At 32.8% G+C, this 15,374-nt stretch overlaps 1 protein-coding gene and 1 non-coding gene across 2 annotated transcripts in view; one reads left to right on the top strand and one right to left on the bottom strand.

The window, feature by feature from the left end:
* LOC137248770 (uncharacterized) overlaps positions 1–15,374 on the bottom strand; it is a 415,244-nt gene that overhangs the window by 139,273 nt on the left and 260,597 nt on the right. The gene's annotated exons all lie outside the window — the stretch shown is intronic.
* On the top strand, positions 5,393–5,465 carry TRNAF-GAA (transfer RNA phenylalanine (anticodon GAA)). Its single transcript has one exon. It is a non-coding gene; the product is annotated as a tRNA-Phe (tRNA).

Here is a 15,374-nt window from a genome sequence, read left to right on the forward strand (position 1 = left end):
TAAAAATCGATTGCAAGATTTGTATGAAAAGCGGACAAACATGCAACCGACCTAATATAAAGGAAGTAAAAAGAATTGTACGATCTAAGTTAGACCCGGCAGATATTGCTCTGCCCTAGCTTTTGTCTATCTTCATAAATTTTAAGCAGTTTTTACCTCTTACTCTGCGATCCCCTTTCTCACCCTTTTTCTTATCTTTCTATTCACTTTTCCCTCTGCCTTTCTCTTTTTCTGCGTATCTTTCTCCATCTCCGTCTTTTCTCTTAATTCGTTTGCACTACATCAATCCATATCTCTCAATCTTCGTTTAACTCTATCTCCTTATCCTTCTCTGTTTTCTCTTCTCTCTTTTTCTTGTTCCTTTCAATCCCTTTTTACCTTGCGCAGTCCCACTTCAAGTCCCAGTCCCAGTCCCAGTCTCAGTACCACTCCTAGTCCCAGTCCAAACCCCAGTCCCAGTCGGTCCCTGCTTCATTGCCCAATAAATACTAACCTAGCCAAAAGGCTACCTGTAAGCCCAATTTCAGGTAAATCGAATCAAGAACAGAATTTGTTCGAAAAGATGGGTCCTAGTCCTCTTCCCGAAAAAAAGTGTCGTAAATACTAATCTAGGCAAAGGCTACCTTTGTGCCATATTTCAGGCAAATTCCATATTTCAGTGCTGAAATAGATCGATCCCTGGTCCACTTCCCGGAAAGAAAATTCACAGGAACGCTATCCTATCTTTCAAGTTGGATCAAACGGCACACGTCGGGCAAATTTGATTGAAATCGGTTTATTAGATTAGGAGTTCATCACGGAAAAACAACGTGACATAAATTTATATTTATAATGATGTAGTATGGATCAGGCCTAAGTTAGGAGGGGTGACCCTACAGGAGAAACGTTGCACAAAATATCTAGAAATCATCATGTAAGCCCTATTCTATACTATGGAGTTCTTGTTTGGTGGAAAGCCACACAAAAAACAACCTACCTCAAAAAATTTGAGGGGTATGCAGACTATTAATGCTTAGCATTACGGGAGCCCTGAAAAAACCCCGACGGCTGCACTCTATGCTATTTTGCACATCCCACCTGTAGACCTAGTAGCAAAGAACATAACGTTAACAACTGCAACCAGGCTCGGTGCCTCTGGCAGCTTTAGCGCCGACAATACGGCCATAGTAGTATAACGTCATCAATCACAAGACGAACATATTACCTTATTCTCTATCTGCGCTTCGAGGGCCATCTTAAGGCCACAATATGGTTGGACAGTTGAAGTAAGGGTGTTAAGGGGCGGACTAAGCGATACATGTGTACACATATGGTTCCACAGTAGTGGAACGAGTAGGGTTTGTGGTATACTGTGCTGATCCGGAAATAAACAGATGCCACAGGCTGCCGGATTACTGTAGCGTTTTCCAAGCGGAAATAGTAGCCGTAACCAAAGCATTAGAAACCCTGGAGGATAATAGCCTAAGCTGCAATCGTGTTATCTTTTATATTGACACTCAAGCAGCAACTAAAGCAATAATTTCGCATAGGACAGCATCTAAATGCGTGTTAGAGTGTAACAAGTCTGTGGAGAGAATCGGGATAGGAGAAGCATACATATATATTGGGTCCCAGGGCATATGGGAATAGATGGGAATGCAAAAGCGGATGAACTATCTAAAAAGGGCGTATCCTTTGAAGCTTGCTCCGTAGACGTACCAATTAGACTGGGAGAGATTAAGCGAAGGCCGGCTATTATTTTGGTTTTGTATTGTAATTAATTTATTTATAGATATTCCGATTTCGGCCTGAAGTCAATATCAGGAACCTTAATAACCAGCCTTGAGCTCATTAAACTTGAAAACATTAAATACCGACGGTGAAAAATTAAATGAATCATCGAAAAGTTATAGATTTCTTAATGGAAGTGTTTCCCACTCGCTATCTATAATTAAACAAAAAAAACTTGGGGCGACTTACCTCCAAGGAGATCAAATCCGAGCTGGTCTTCTAATTTGCGCCATGCTCCTTTTGATTATCCCTACAAATTGACGGCATAGGACCTACATCTTTTACGAAAAGCTTTTTAAAACAGAAATGCACTGGGAGTGTTTGCCAAACCACTGCCGAGGGGCTACTACTCTAAGAAAGCCCTTTTCCTAATTTAAACAATGTTTTTGCAAAACTCTGATTTTGCTTTGCACGGGACTTGAACCCAGGACCTTCGGTGTGGTAGGCGAATCACGCCACCAAGCCACCACGGCTCGACTTCGCTCGACAGCCCGCGATGGCAGCACAATAATAGAGAATGGCATTACATTACAGAACAATATAAAACCGGCTCCATTTTATGTCCCGAATTTAAGAGATTTCTGACGGTCCAAGCTCTGTAAAACAAAAATTGGTGTAGTTTCAGTCAACTTATTGCAGAAGCTTAGGTAATTAGCTGTGAAATTCGGTTTGATTAGGTTACAGTGGCTGCCCCATCCCAATTTATGTATGATTAAGGCCAAATCGTTCAGTTCCATTTCCTGATTAAAGCACTGCTATTGCACTCCTGCTTAGTGGTTCATAACTCGGAAGCACCATAGTTTTTACGTAGAGCATGTTTTGGTCTGTCGGGTAGTCAAAGAAAAATTTGTGTGAAATGCGATGCCGGGTTCAGGCCCAGGGCGGACTACGACAAAAGAAGAGCCCGAAACATTTCATACTATTTCATCTCTGTTGGTAGTCACAGTTGTACAAAAAGCTCTTATATCTGAGCTGCATGCATTAAAATTGATTAATCAACGCCAGAAACTATTTCTGAACCACATCCGAAGGACGCGTTAAAAAGGGTCCAGAAAGTGACCAATTGCCATTTCGTAGGACTTTGCATTGTGAAAAGTGTCAGTTGAAAGCACTGCGAGGGGGCAAAATAAAGAAGTCTTCTAATGCGATAGTACTGATCAAGTTCGAAACTAGCGATTCGCTGTAGTAATACTTTCTACATTTGGGGGCACTGATGCTGAACCAGATAGTACTAGTCACACTCAATGAGTGCATGTGCCTATATCGCGATTCCAATTCAATGCAGTTAAGCTCGAATTTGTGTTTACAGGTAAGCAAGGGCGGGTGGATGCAGGAAGGTCGATGTTTAGCCTTTATTAACTGACTACCTGAAAGAGGTCGTGTTTTCCTGATCCCAGATCGGCGGTCAGAGAATAAGGAGTGTCAGCTCTTTGATATCTAGAATATTTTGAACATTTGATTTAACGCAGTGTTTCCTTCATCTTTTTTGACTCAATGTTATAGCTATTTGTGCTACTCAACAGTGAGTTTTTATTATATCACATTTTATTTTGGTGAGTAGCGTAATTAGCATATCAGAAAAGATTTAGTAACAGAAAAACACAAAACCAAAAAATATTGATTTAGAATTCAATTTTCATTCGAAAAATAAGTTCTATTAACCGCTTTTGTTTTGGTTCATTGACTGTAAATGGGCGTGTATAAACTAAGCCGCCTTCCTTATTTATGTAACCTGTCCACCTTGTCAATTGAATTTATTGATGGCGGCATCTAAATCAAATGAAAAACAAAGATTTAAATTAATTACTCGCTTATTTAGGCTAATGTGTGTTTTTGTTAGAGACAAATCATTAAACATTTTATACCTTATTGACCGTTTTGTTGTTTTTTTTTCAAGTTTTTATAGCTCTTTATTATTATCGTTTATTAACTTTCACTGTTTTACCATAGCAACAGGTTAACCGCCTCGTTCTCGTTCGTGCCAGGGACGCGTGTTTTTGGTGTCGGCACCGTTTTTTTGATGCATAGTTTTGTGGCAAGATGTCTTGCTTGGTTGAGTTGACCGGAGTTGTTATGCTACCCACGCACCATAATAATGTGAAATTTTTTAAATGCCATTAAATAATTTCGGGGCAAATTTATAAACTTTATGTTGGATAATTTGTATTCAACGTTTTTGTTTTGCGTTTTACTTGACGAGCTGGAACAAACCTTGGAGGTACTAAACTCATTCCACAGGGACATAAAGTTTACGATGGAGCTGGAGTCGGCTAGTAGACTGCCGTTTCTAGACACATTAGTATGTAAAATAGGCAATAAAATAACACTTGACTGGTATCAAAAGCCCACATCATCAGAAAGAATAATAAATTTTAAATCAAAACACCCAAGGGGTATGATTATAAACACGGCAAAAAACTTCATTAGACGAGTATTAGATACGATTGACACGGTTTTTCACTCCGAGAATAAAAAAACGAATAACATACATACTAAAGATGAATGACTTCCCTCCTAACGCAATACAGAGGTTAATAAAAGAATACCCGAAAGATAAATGCCGGAAGAACAGAGAGAACACGACTACAAAATATAGATCTGTAGTATATATACCAGGTTTTTCAGAAAGATTGCAGGGCTCAGACATCTATGACAAAGAGAATATAAGAATTGCACACAAACCATCGTACACAACAAACATATTTTTTAATAACATGAAAAGCAAAATAACAAATTCAGACAAACATAATGTAATATATAAGATTACATGTGCGGGAAATGAAAATAATAACTGTGAAAAAGAATATGTGGGTACAACAAAGAACAAATTAAAAACAAGAATAGCAGGACACAGATCGGATATTAAATGTAGATCATCTGGCAACATTCATAAAACAGCACTTGCGGCCCACTGTACAGAGAACGGACGCCAACCAGATTTTAAAGCGGTGAGCATACTAGAGCAGGAGACAAATTATAGCAAAAGGTTTACGTTAGAAATGCTACACATAGCAAATACATCACCAAGCAAGAGACTAAATTACAAAACGGACACAGAAAATTGCTCACATATTTATAGACACTTACTTGACTCACAAAAGAACAAAAAAAAAAATTAGTTCTGAACTGCATGGCGAATTAACAAGTGTCGTCTATTGGACAAGATAATTAATGTATGTATGTATGGAAAAATTGTATCCCAATTGTATTCAGTTTTATATGTGAATATTTGTTTGTTATTGTTATAGCCCCTGAAGACGATCTCCGAAGGAGATTGAAATATATTGGGAAATATTTAAGAAAGTGTTTTATTACATTGGACCTTGAGCCGGCAAAAATCACAGTTTGATAAAGTCAAAGTAAAAAGGTCGTTACAATCAAATTTTAGTCATAAAAATTGTATTGTAGAGTATTTTCGAGTTCTCCGAGCAAAATTTTTTCAATTGATAGCCGTTTGGATCTAAGTATGCGATATGTTATCACTTGAAAATATTAGTTTATTAAGGTGTTTTGTTGTTGTCCTAGTAAGTAGCGATTAGTATGATGCTTGATGAATGCATTTCTAGCACTTAGCACAAGGAAACCACAGACTATTGCGAAATGAGCAGTAGTTATTTTATAACCCGAAATAGCTCAGTTGGGAGAGCGTTAGATTGAAGATCTAAAGGTCCCCGGTTCAATCCCGGGTTTCGGCATGTATTTTATTTTATATTATATTATTTTATTTTTATTTACTTTTTATCTTATATATTATTTAATTTTATGGTATTTTTTATTTTATTATTTTTTTACTTTGTTTATTTTTTATTTTGTTTTGTTATTTTATTTTGTTTTGTTTTATTTAATTTTTCTTTAATTAATTTAATTTAGTTGTATGTTTTTTTTAATTTGTTTATTTTTATTTAATTTAATTTAATGTAATTTTATTTTATTTTAATTTATTTTATTCTAAAATATATAATTTTATTTTACTTAATTTTTTAATTTTGTTTAATTTAATTTAATTTTATTACATTTTGTTTTACTTTATGTTATTTTATATTATTTTGTTTTATTTTTTTTTTAATTTTTGTAATTTAATTTAATTTTATAATATTTTATGATATTTTGTTATATTTAATTTGACTTTATTTTGTTGCATTTTTGTTTTTTTTTTTTTAACTTTCTGTTATTTTTTCCTTTTTATTTTATTTTATTATGTTTTTTTATTTAATTTAATTTGACCTCATTTTTTTACTTAGTTTATTTTTGATTTCTTCTATTTTATTTCATTTTATTTTATTTCGTTTTATATTATATTGTTTAATTTAATTTTATTTTATTTCATTTTATTTTATTTTATTTTATTTTATTTTATGTTATTTATATTACCTTCTTTATTTTTGTTTTGTTTTATTTTATTATATTTTGCTGTTTTTTTTTATTTGATTTTTTTTTATGTTACTTTTTGATTTATTTTATTTTAATTTATTTTTTTTTTTTTTATTTTATTTTATTTAATTAAATTTTATGTTATTTTTATAATTTTGTTTATTTTTCATTTTGGTTTGTTTTATTCCATTTTATTTTGGTTTATTTTATTTTATTTTATTTTTATTTATTTTGTTTTATTTTATTTTATTTTATTTTATTTTATTTATTTTATCTCTTCCTTGAGCTCCACCTTGGGCTATACATTATACATCGGTTGTATACAACAAGACATATAAAGCTATTTATACTAAATATACATAGGTAAATTCTTAATAATCTGTAAATTACATGTCAATGTCTAAAAACTAACGAACAATGGATGTTGTTGATAGAATTACTGCCTTTTGAACAGGTAGAAGCTTATCTTCTAATTTTATTTTCTCCAGGGTCGTATTAAGGGTTTTGGGTACCACGCCTGTTGATGAAATGATTATTGGCTCTTTGCTTATTTTATCAAGGTGCCATTACAGCTTCATTTCCTGAGCAAGTCCTGTGTACTTTCTTTTCTTTTCTTTGTGCACGTCTTTCAAGTTGTGCGTATTGGGAACCCCAATATCAATTAAATACGTGCTCTTTTCTTTCTTTTCTAATAGGACTATTCCGGCCTGTTATGGGGTATACTTCTATCTGTAAGTATAGTGCGGTCCCAGTACAGCTTATACGCTAGTTTCTATCACTGCCGAGGGATTATATTTATAACACGGGACCTCTTCTGTAAGCAGATTCGTACGAATTGCCAAGCGCTGGTGAACGATTTTCGCTACGTTGTTATGTCGTGCTAAATAGTCTGTTGCTGCGAGCATAACGCAAGCATTTTATTTTATATTATTTTATTTTACCTTAATTTAGTTTAGTTTGTTTTATATAATTTAATTTTATTTCAAGTTGTTTTATTTTTTTTTTTTGTTTCACGCTTCTTTTATTTTATTTAAATTCATTTTATTTTATTTTACATTGTTATTTGGTTTGTTTAATTTTGAAATTTTTTTAATAAATTTTATTTACTTTATTTTATTTTATTGCAGTTTATTTTGTTTTATTTTGTTTTACTTTAGGCTATTTTATATTATTTTGTTTTATTTTTTTTCTATTTTTTTTATTTAATTTAATCTTATAATATTTTATGATATTTTGTTTTACTTTATGTTATTTTATATTATTTTGTTTTATTTTTTTTTTTAATTTTTTTAATTTAATTTAATCTTATAATATTTTATGATATTTTGTTATATTTAATTTGACTTTATTTTGTTGTATTTTTGTTTTTTTTTTTTTAATTTTCTGTTATTTTTCCTTTTTATTTTATTTTATTTTGTTTTACTTTATGTTATTTTCAATTATTTTTTTTTATTTTTTTAATTTAATTTAATCTTATAATATTTTATGATATTTCGTTATATTTAATTTGACTTTATTTTGTTGTATTTTTGTTTTTTTTTTTTTTGAATTTTCTGTTATTTTTTTCCTTTTATTTTATTTTATTATGTTTTTTTATTTAATTTAATTTCACCACATTTTTTTACTTAGTTTATTTTTGATTTCTTCTATTTTATTTCATTTTGTTTCGTTTTATATTACATTGTTTAATTTTATTTTATTTTATTTTATGTTATTTTTATTACTTTCTTTATTTTTGTTTTGTTTTATTTTATTTTATTTTATTTATTTTATCTCTTCCTTGAGCTCCACCTTGGGCTATACATTATACACCAGTTGTATAAAACAAGACATATAAAGCTATTTATACTAAATATACATTGGTAAATTCATAATAATCTGTAAATTACATGTCAATGTCTAAAAACGAGCGAACAATGGATGTTGTTGATAGAATTACTGCCTTTTGAATAGGTAGAAGCTTATCTTCTAATTTTAGTTTCTCCAGGGTCGTCATAAGGGTTTTGGGTACCACGCCTGTTGATGAAATGATTATTGGCTCTATGCTTACTTTATCAAGGTGCCATAAGAGCTTCATTTCCTGAGCAAGTCTTGTGTACTTTTTTTTCTTTTCTGTGTGCACGTCTTTCAAGTTGAGCGTATTGGGAACCCCAATATCAATTAAATACGCGCTCTTTTCTTTCTTTTCTAATAGGACTATATCCGGCCTGTTATGGGGTATACTTCTATCTGTAAGTATAGTGCGGTTCCAGTAAAGCTTATATTCGCTACTTTCTAGCACTGCCGAGGGAGTATATTTATAATACGGGACCTCTTCTGTAAGCAGATTCGTACGAATTGCCAAGCGCTGGTGAACGATTTTCGCTACGTTGTTATGTCGTGCTAAATAGTCTGTTGCTGCGAGCATAACGCAAGCATTTTATTTTATATTATTTTATTTTACCTTAATTTAGTTTAGTTTGTTTTATATAATTTAATTTTATTTCAAGTTGTTTTATTTTTTTTGTTTCACGCTTCTTTTATTTTATTTAAATTCATTTTATTTTATATTGTTATTTGGTTTGTTTAATTTTGAAATTTTTTTAATAAATTTTATTTACTTTATTTTATTTTATTTTATTGCAATTTATTTTGTTTTATTTTATTCTTCTTTATTTTACTTTATTTTGTTCAATTTTTATTTATTTAGTTAAATTTTTTAAGTTTGTACTTTGCTTTGATTTATTTTGTTTTAATTTACTTTATTTTTATTTTTACTTGACTTTATTTAATTTGTTTGGTTTTATTTGATAAATTATTGGAAAATAAAAATTAAAATTTATATGAAACTAGCTTTACCAGGCGCACGTTGTAACGCCCGAGATCGAGTGGATGTTGCGTTATTTTTTCTGTTTTGTTTGTTGATAATTTAATTTATTGCTCTGTAAATTGAATTGAATTTTGTACGCATATTTGATTTTTCTGTTGAAACATTTTATTCTTGTATCTTATTGTATCTTATTTATTTATTTATTTATTCAAAAGCTAAAATTATAATATGAAATTATAATATAGCTATAAAGCCATAGCAGCAAGGGCCTTAGGCTATATTATTGTATCTTATTTTATATTATTGTATTGCTTTTACCGCTGATGATTGTTGTTTTGATTACATTCCGAAGAAGCATGACTGGTGAGCAAATTTTCAAAGTTGATATATGCGCAGGCATTCTTTTTGGTTCTAAGGAGTATAGAAATTCATTTTGATAATTCACAATTTTATCTTCATCTGTAACTGTGTCGATCGATTTATATTTCGTCACCAGGAAATTGATTTTGAAAGCGATCATTGACTTTGTTAACATGATCATTTTTGGGAGCTAAGTTAGTTCTTTCGCATAGCCAAACAACAAAAACATTTAAATTTAAAATTCTTAATTCTGAAATATGAAAAACTTTCGTCTTGATCGAAGGAACCTCGAGCCAAAATTTGGTGATGATCGAGGTATAGCAAACACGTTTTCATAGGGAACACACACACAGAATTTGATTTTTATAGAAGATGTAGATGGCTGAAGCTAAACAATTTTTTTAACAGCGGCAGATTACTAAACGTCCAAAAGACATAACAGCTAAACTCAACAATGCAGTCAAACTTTAGGTGTGAAAATAATTTAAGCCTGTACGGCAGCCATAGCTTTTCCCCATTCCACATTTTACTGGAGGTTTTAGGACTTAACGTCACATAGCTCCTTACCAATTTTAATTATCCTACCATTACGACATCCAGATATATGCAGTATAATATATTCAATTTGTATGGAAGGTGCCACGCCCCTTTTTCCAAATTCCATATTTTCTTGGTGGTGTTAGGGATTGACCTCATATAACTCCTCATTGAATTTCAATGTTCTGGCATGTATACCTTCAAAGTTATGCAGTACCAAAGATTCCGTTTGTATGGGAGGTGCCACGCCCCTTTTATATATCGAAATTATTTTTAACCTAAAACCTTCCCGTTGATCGAAGGAACCCATAAGCAAAATTTGGTGATGATTGATGTGTGGGAAATACGTTTCCATAGCGAACACACACACACACGGAATTTGATTTTTATATATATATGGCTAAACCGATTTGGGATTTCAAAATCAACTAACCATCATCTCTCCTTCCAGTAAGTATCCTAAAAATTCCATGGCAATCTGTCGAGCCGTTCTCGAGTTATGGAGTGACAACCAAAATGTACACTTCTTTTTATATATATAGATAAGAAATAAAGTAGATAAAATAAAATAATAAAACACATTGATGGTATGTGGCCTACATGTTTTATAACGACCCTGAAAGTCATCTGCCAGCAGATGAATTTTTACTGAAAAACTTTTCATTACACTTGGAGTGTTAACTAAACCACTGCAGAAGGGTGACCCCGTCTGCAAATTGAAAAAAACTGTTTTCTAAAGATAGCGATGTTGATTTTCCTGGGTCTGGGTTCAACCTTGGGTCGATCGATTTTCGTTATAATTCCTTTTCAAAACAGTCGACACCTGAATCGGGATCACAAAAAATTAAAAATCGAATCTACGCAACATACTTGTACAATTTACATACAAGGGATGTAAGTATGTAACAATAATGATCAACAGTTTTAAATTTTTCCAGTTCAAATTCAATCTTATTCCATAACCCTCAATTCAATTAACCTTTTATGGTCATATGGGTGTTACGCAGCACGCACGCCCAGCAAATAAAAATAAAGATCTACACGAAAAATAAGCAATAAAAAATGGTGCGTGGTGTTTGTTTTTTTTTCTTTTCTGCAAACTTGTTGTTATTGCTATTAAAGTCGTTATTGCATTGTCAACTGCACCCGTCGAATTATGTATTCTGCATTGTTTCTGCTTTTTGTGTTTTTTTTTTATTTTTCATTACTTACTTAAATTTTTTACTGTTGTTTGTGGCGCACGAAAATTATTTGCTAATTTGTTGAGTAAATTTGTGCAATTTACTGTGAGCATTTGTCAAATTTAATTTAATTAGTTAGCCAAAATTTGTTCAGTATTTTATGATTCGTGGAATTTTCAGAGTAAATTAGTAATTAAATAAAATTAAAGGTTAATATTTTGTAGTTTGTTAATGATCTCTGAAGTTTATACGGTTGAAACACTTTTGTTTACTTTAATTAAATACTGGGTCGGACTCTTTCTTTGCTGTAGTTTAGACGAGTAAGGCATACAAAAAATTCAGCCGTATAGGCGTACTGGATTCCCATGTATGTAGAAGCTCAACAACATTTGCTTCATAGAATCAAGACCAAAGGTTTCTGAATCTTAAATAACTTAACATACTCAATTTTCACTGCCGTTTTTTATTATTATGAAGCTCCACAGATTCTATTATTTTCACCTGCATAAAATATGATTTAAAACAACAACGACACTTGTGCTGGCACTTAATTTAGCAAGTGATAATTTAAATAGAAAATAGCTGAGTGAATAGTATTAAGAACACCACAGGTATATATTGTATTTGTCAGACAGCTTTCGCTTAAGTGGAATATTTGCATAAAATTTAATATGTTTGGCGCCATAAAATCTAGATATCATAGGTAGGCAGAGTGCACTAGATTTTTATTTACACTGCCAATAGGTTAGTTTGGGGGGCAGCTGTCAGGTAAGGAACAGCTCACTTGCACACTTTTATGTTGATCAGGCTTCCGGAACTGGCGAATCACTGCGTGGCAACGATAAAGCCACGAATAAGGCAAACATCGATCTTGGACATTTTCTCAGGAGATTTGAATACATCTTTACCGAAATATTTATGCCTCGTCCTCTCAAAAGCTGAACAGCTGAGCATAGAGTGACTGGAAGATAACACCTCGTCGTTCTCCACACAGCTTACACAGCTGCGTATGTTCAGTGTATTAAGGCACACTGCATAAACTCCCATTGTTCATTGTGCTATTAGCACTCCAATAGTCATTGATAGATTAGCTTTCGTGAACCCTAGTAGCTCCGCCGAGCGCTCAGAGTTAACAACGGGCAAGAATGACCTGTCAGCACAGAGTTAGCCTAACTGGCTAAAATATCACAACAATCCAGAAGCAGACAGCAAGTGGTCAGCAGAATTCCGAATCATCCACTGCTTGATTGTTTGCCCGAAGTATCCTTATACCTTAACACCCAGATAATTTCTGTTAAAAAGTAGTTCGTCGCAAGTGAGGTCAATAAATCCTTCACTGCAATTGACCTAACCGTAGCACAGCTTGGTGCTTTTATAGCCGCTTGACCATCTAAGTAGATGCTAAATTCAAATTTTCCAGCTAACGCCAAGGTTATCATGTTTAGCCTGGATTCACCCATGCACAGATTCACCTGAAGTAAAGTCCCCCTGCCAGAGATAAAGTCGAATTCGGTCAGAATGTTGGAGTGCCCGCTATTCACAAGCCTTCACCCCGCCGCTCGGGCCATTTTGCACACTATATGAACTGGGTATAGATTCAGCATTGAGTTTAGTGCCAGAATTGGTGCTGCTTCAATGTTCCCGCTGATCCCAACAGCGACAGCAATTGGCGATAGCCAATCGCTGTACTGCTTCCAACCTTTTAGCGTAAATCTTTCGACCCGAAAACGAAACGATGACTCGCCGATATTGCCTGTTCAACAGTAGGGAACCAATCCGAAAAGATAAAATGCTGATACCTTAAGGGACCATACAATATTTTGGGCGAGCTCCAGTTAATTTATAAACATTAGTTCACTTGTATGTATGCACCTTGAACATAACGAGTTCTTGGTACTTTCGCCTTTTTAAACGGTTTTATTTAGGTTGACTTGATAGGCTGCACAGCTGGCCCGCCAGCGGGAATTTTGTAATTAAAAATTTAAGTGACTTCCCGATAAGCTACAATCTTGAAACTTGGAATATAGTTCAGAACTCAATGACAATGCAATAATAAGAAAAAAATCGCCGCTATGTGGCGCAAGGATAGAGGTCGTATTTGTGGTCCGATTTGGCTCATATTTGGAACACATAATACATACAAGAACAGAAAGCGACCTATGAAAAAAGTCGCCGCTAGGTGGCGCAAGGACCGAGATATTTACAAAAATCGTATTTGTAATCCGATTTTGCTCATATTTGGAAATCATATTTGACATACAGAAATAGAATCCGCTTTAGTAAAAAAAATTCACGCTAGGTGTCGCAAAAATTGAGATATTCAAAAAACTCGTACTTGTCTGTCCGATTTGGCTCTTTGAACAAATATTATATACAGTCCGGTAGAAGTGACATCAAAATACTATGGAGTACATAAGTTCAAATTTTGTTAGTGAAATTTCATTACAAAAATTCATTTCCCGGTAGAAGTGACGTTAGGATACTTTGGAGCACATAAATTCAAATTTTCCTAGTGAAATTTCAGTATAATAAAATAAATAATGTTAAACGGTTTTATTGAAAACAATACTTACATGAAATAATAATAATACCAAAAGCTAGAAAATAATTAGGTAGGTCCTAGGTACTAGTCACCACACTCCTCATCAATCTAGGGCGTTGATCAGACAATTAAATAAAAGTGTTGGGCGCGTGAAATTTCTGAAAATGTGAGGCGTAGCATAACCTGATTAAGGTTCAGTTGGTCTTACTTATGACTATCAATAGAAAATTTATGCGCCCAACGCTTTTATTTAATTGTCTCACCAACGCCCTAAATTGATGAGGAGTGTGATGATTAGAACCTAGGACCTACCTAATTATTTTCTATCTTTTAGTATTATTACTACTTTTTAATTATTTTATTTACATTGAACACTCTCTATTTGAGGAACAGTAGTACTCATCTATGCTTACGACGGAAGCATAGCAAACCTTTCATATAGGAAAGCAGTAGTGTACTTTTGATTCAAACCTGCTAAAGGACCAGATGGTAGTCTTCCTTAAGACTGCACTTATTGTCTCGTGAGTTTTATAAGAAGGGGTTTTCCAAATTATAGTAAATGTACAAATGTTTCTTAGGAAGGCTTTATTAGGGGCGGCTTTTTGCAAGTTGCATGGCAAAAGTTCAAGAATCTCTAGTTGAAGAAAAAACCTCGTAGATTTACCAGAATAGCGAAAGAGATGCCAAAACTGGTTTCTAATTGAAATCAAGACACTTGTTCCTACAACAGGTTGCTCTGTTACCAATTGGAACGCAAGAGACCCGACGACGGCAGGGTGACGTATGGTAAATATGGAGCATGTAGCACAGCGACCATTTTAAATAAATGACTGAATGGCATTTTATGAATCATATTTCTTCCTATATATACATATATATGGGTACAGTCCCATAAGTGAAACGATAAATGTGTATAGACATATTTGACATCATAGCACGATTTTCGCATGTAAATGCCAGCAAATAACGCCAAAAAAGATAGGCATTAAATTGGCTTAAAAATTATAATTCTATAAGCATTTCTTTAGAGTCAACACCTGTAGCATAGAGAATTAACAAGATATAAGCAAGGCGCTAATGGCACAGTCATTGGTTAAGCAATGCATAACGATATTATCTAGTAACAACAACAATCCACATGACACATAAGCAACAAATTTATGGTCGGTAAGAAAAATAAAAAAAATTTGTGTTGCAAAATTAAATAGGCAAAGTATTAAAATAATGTAAACAACATAATTTACTAAACTAAGAATACATATCTGTAGTTGTGAGTATTTAGTTGTCAACTGCCAATATCCGTAGCTCCAAAAATGATTTTGGAATTGACGCGATATAAAATACCTTATTTAGTTTTTCAAGGTGATCTTCAATAAAAGAATTTAATTTTGGAGTTTTTATGATTTATTTTTTTACATTTGTTTTAAGTGTACTCACTATACATTTTTTAAGAAGTCGATTTTCAGTAATTCATGTGCGCATGCGCATTTAGAAGTCACTCACCTGTAAGAAAATGATAAAAGGAATTAAATTTATTTGAAATTTTTAAGGTAAGACATTAAATTTTAAAAAGGAAGAACACAAAATTCTCTACATTATGTGATCGAAAATAATTATCAACTCGAGTTTAGAGAATGCAAGCAAATTCCTCAAGTATTTACTAAAATCAGCAAACTTATAGGAAATGGCTAATCGAATGATGAAACAAAACTATTTAACTAAATTTGTTTAATGACTTCAGCTATAAACGTTTTCTTTCTTTTCACTCATCAGACTTTACAAGTGCTTATTATTAACAACCGGT

The sequence above is a fragment of the Eurosta solidaginis genome, chromosome 4 (genome assembly GCF_040869045.1).
Source record: "Eurosta solidaginis isolate ZX-2024a chromosome 4, ASM4086904v1, whole genome shotgun sequence".
NCBI lineage: Eukaryota > Metazoa > Arthropoda > Insecta > Diptera > Tephritidae > Eurosta > Eurosta solidaginis.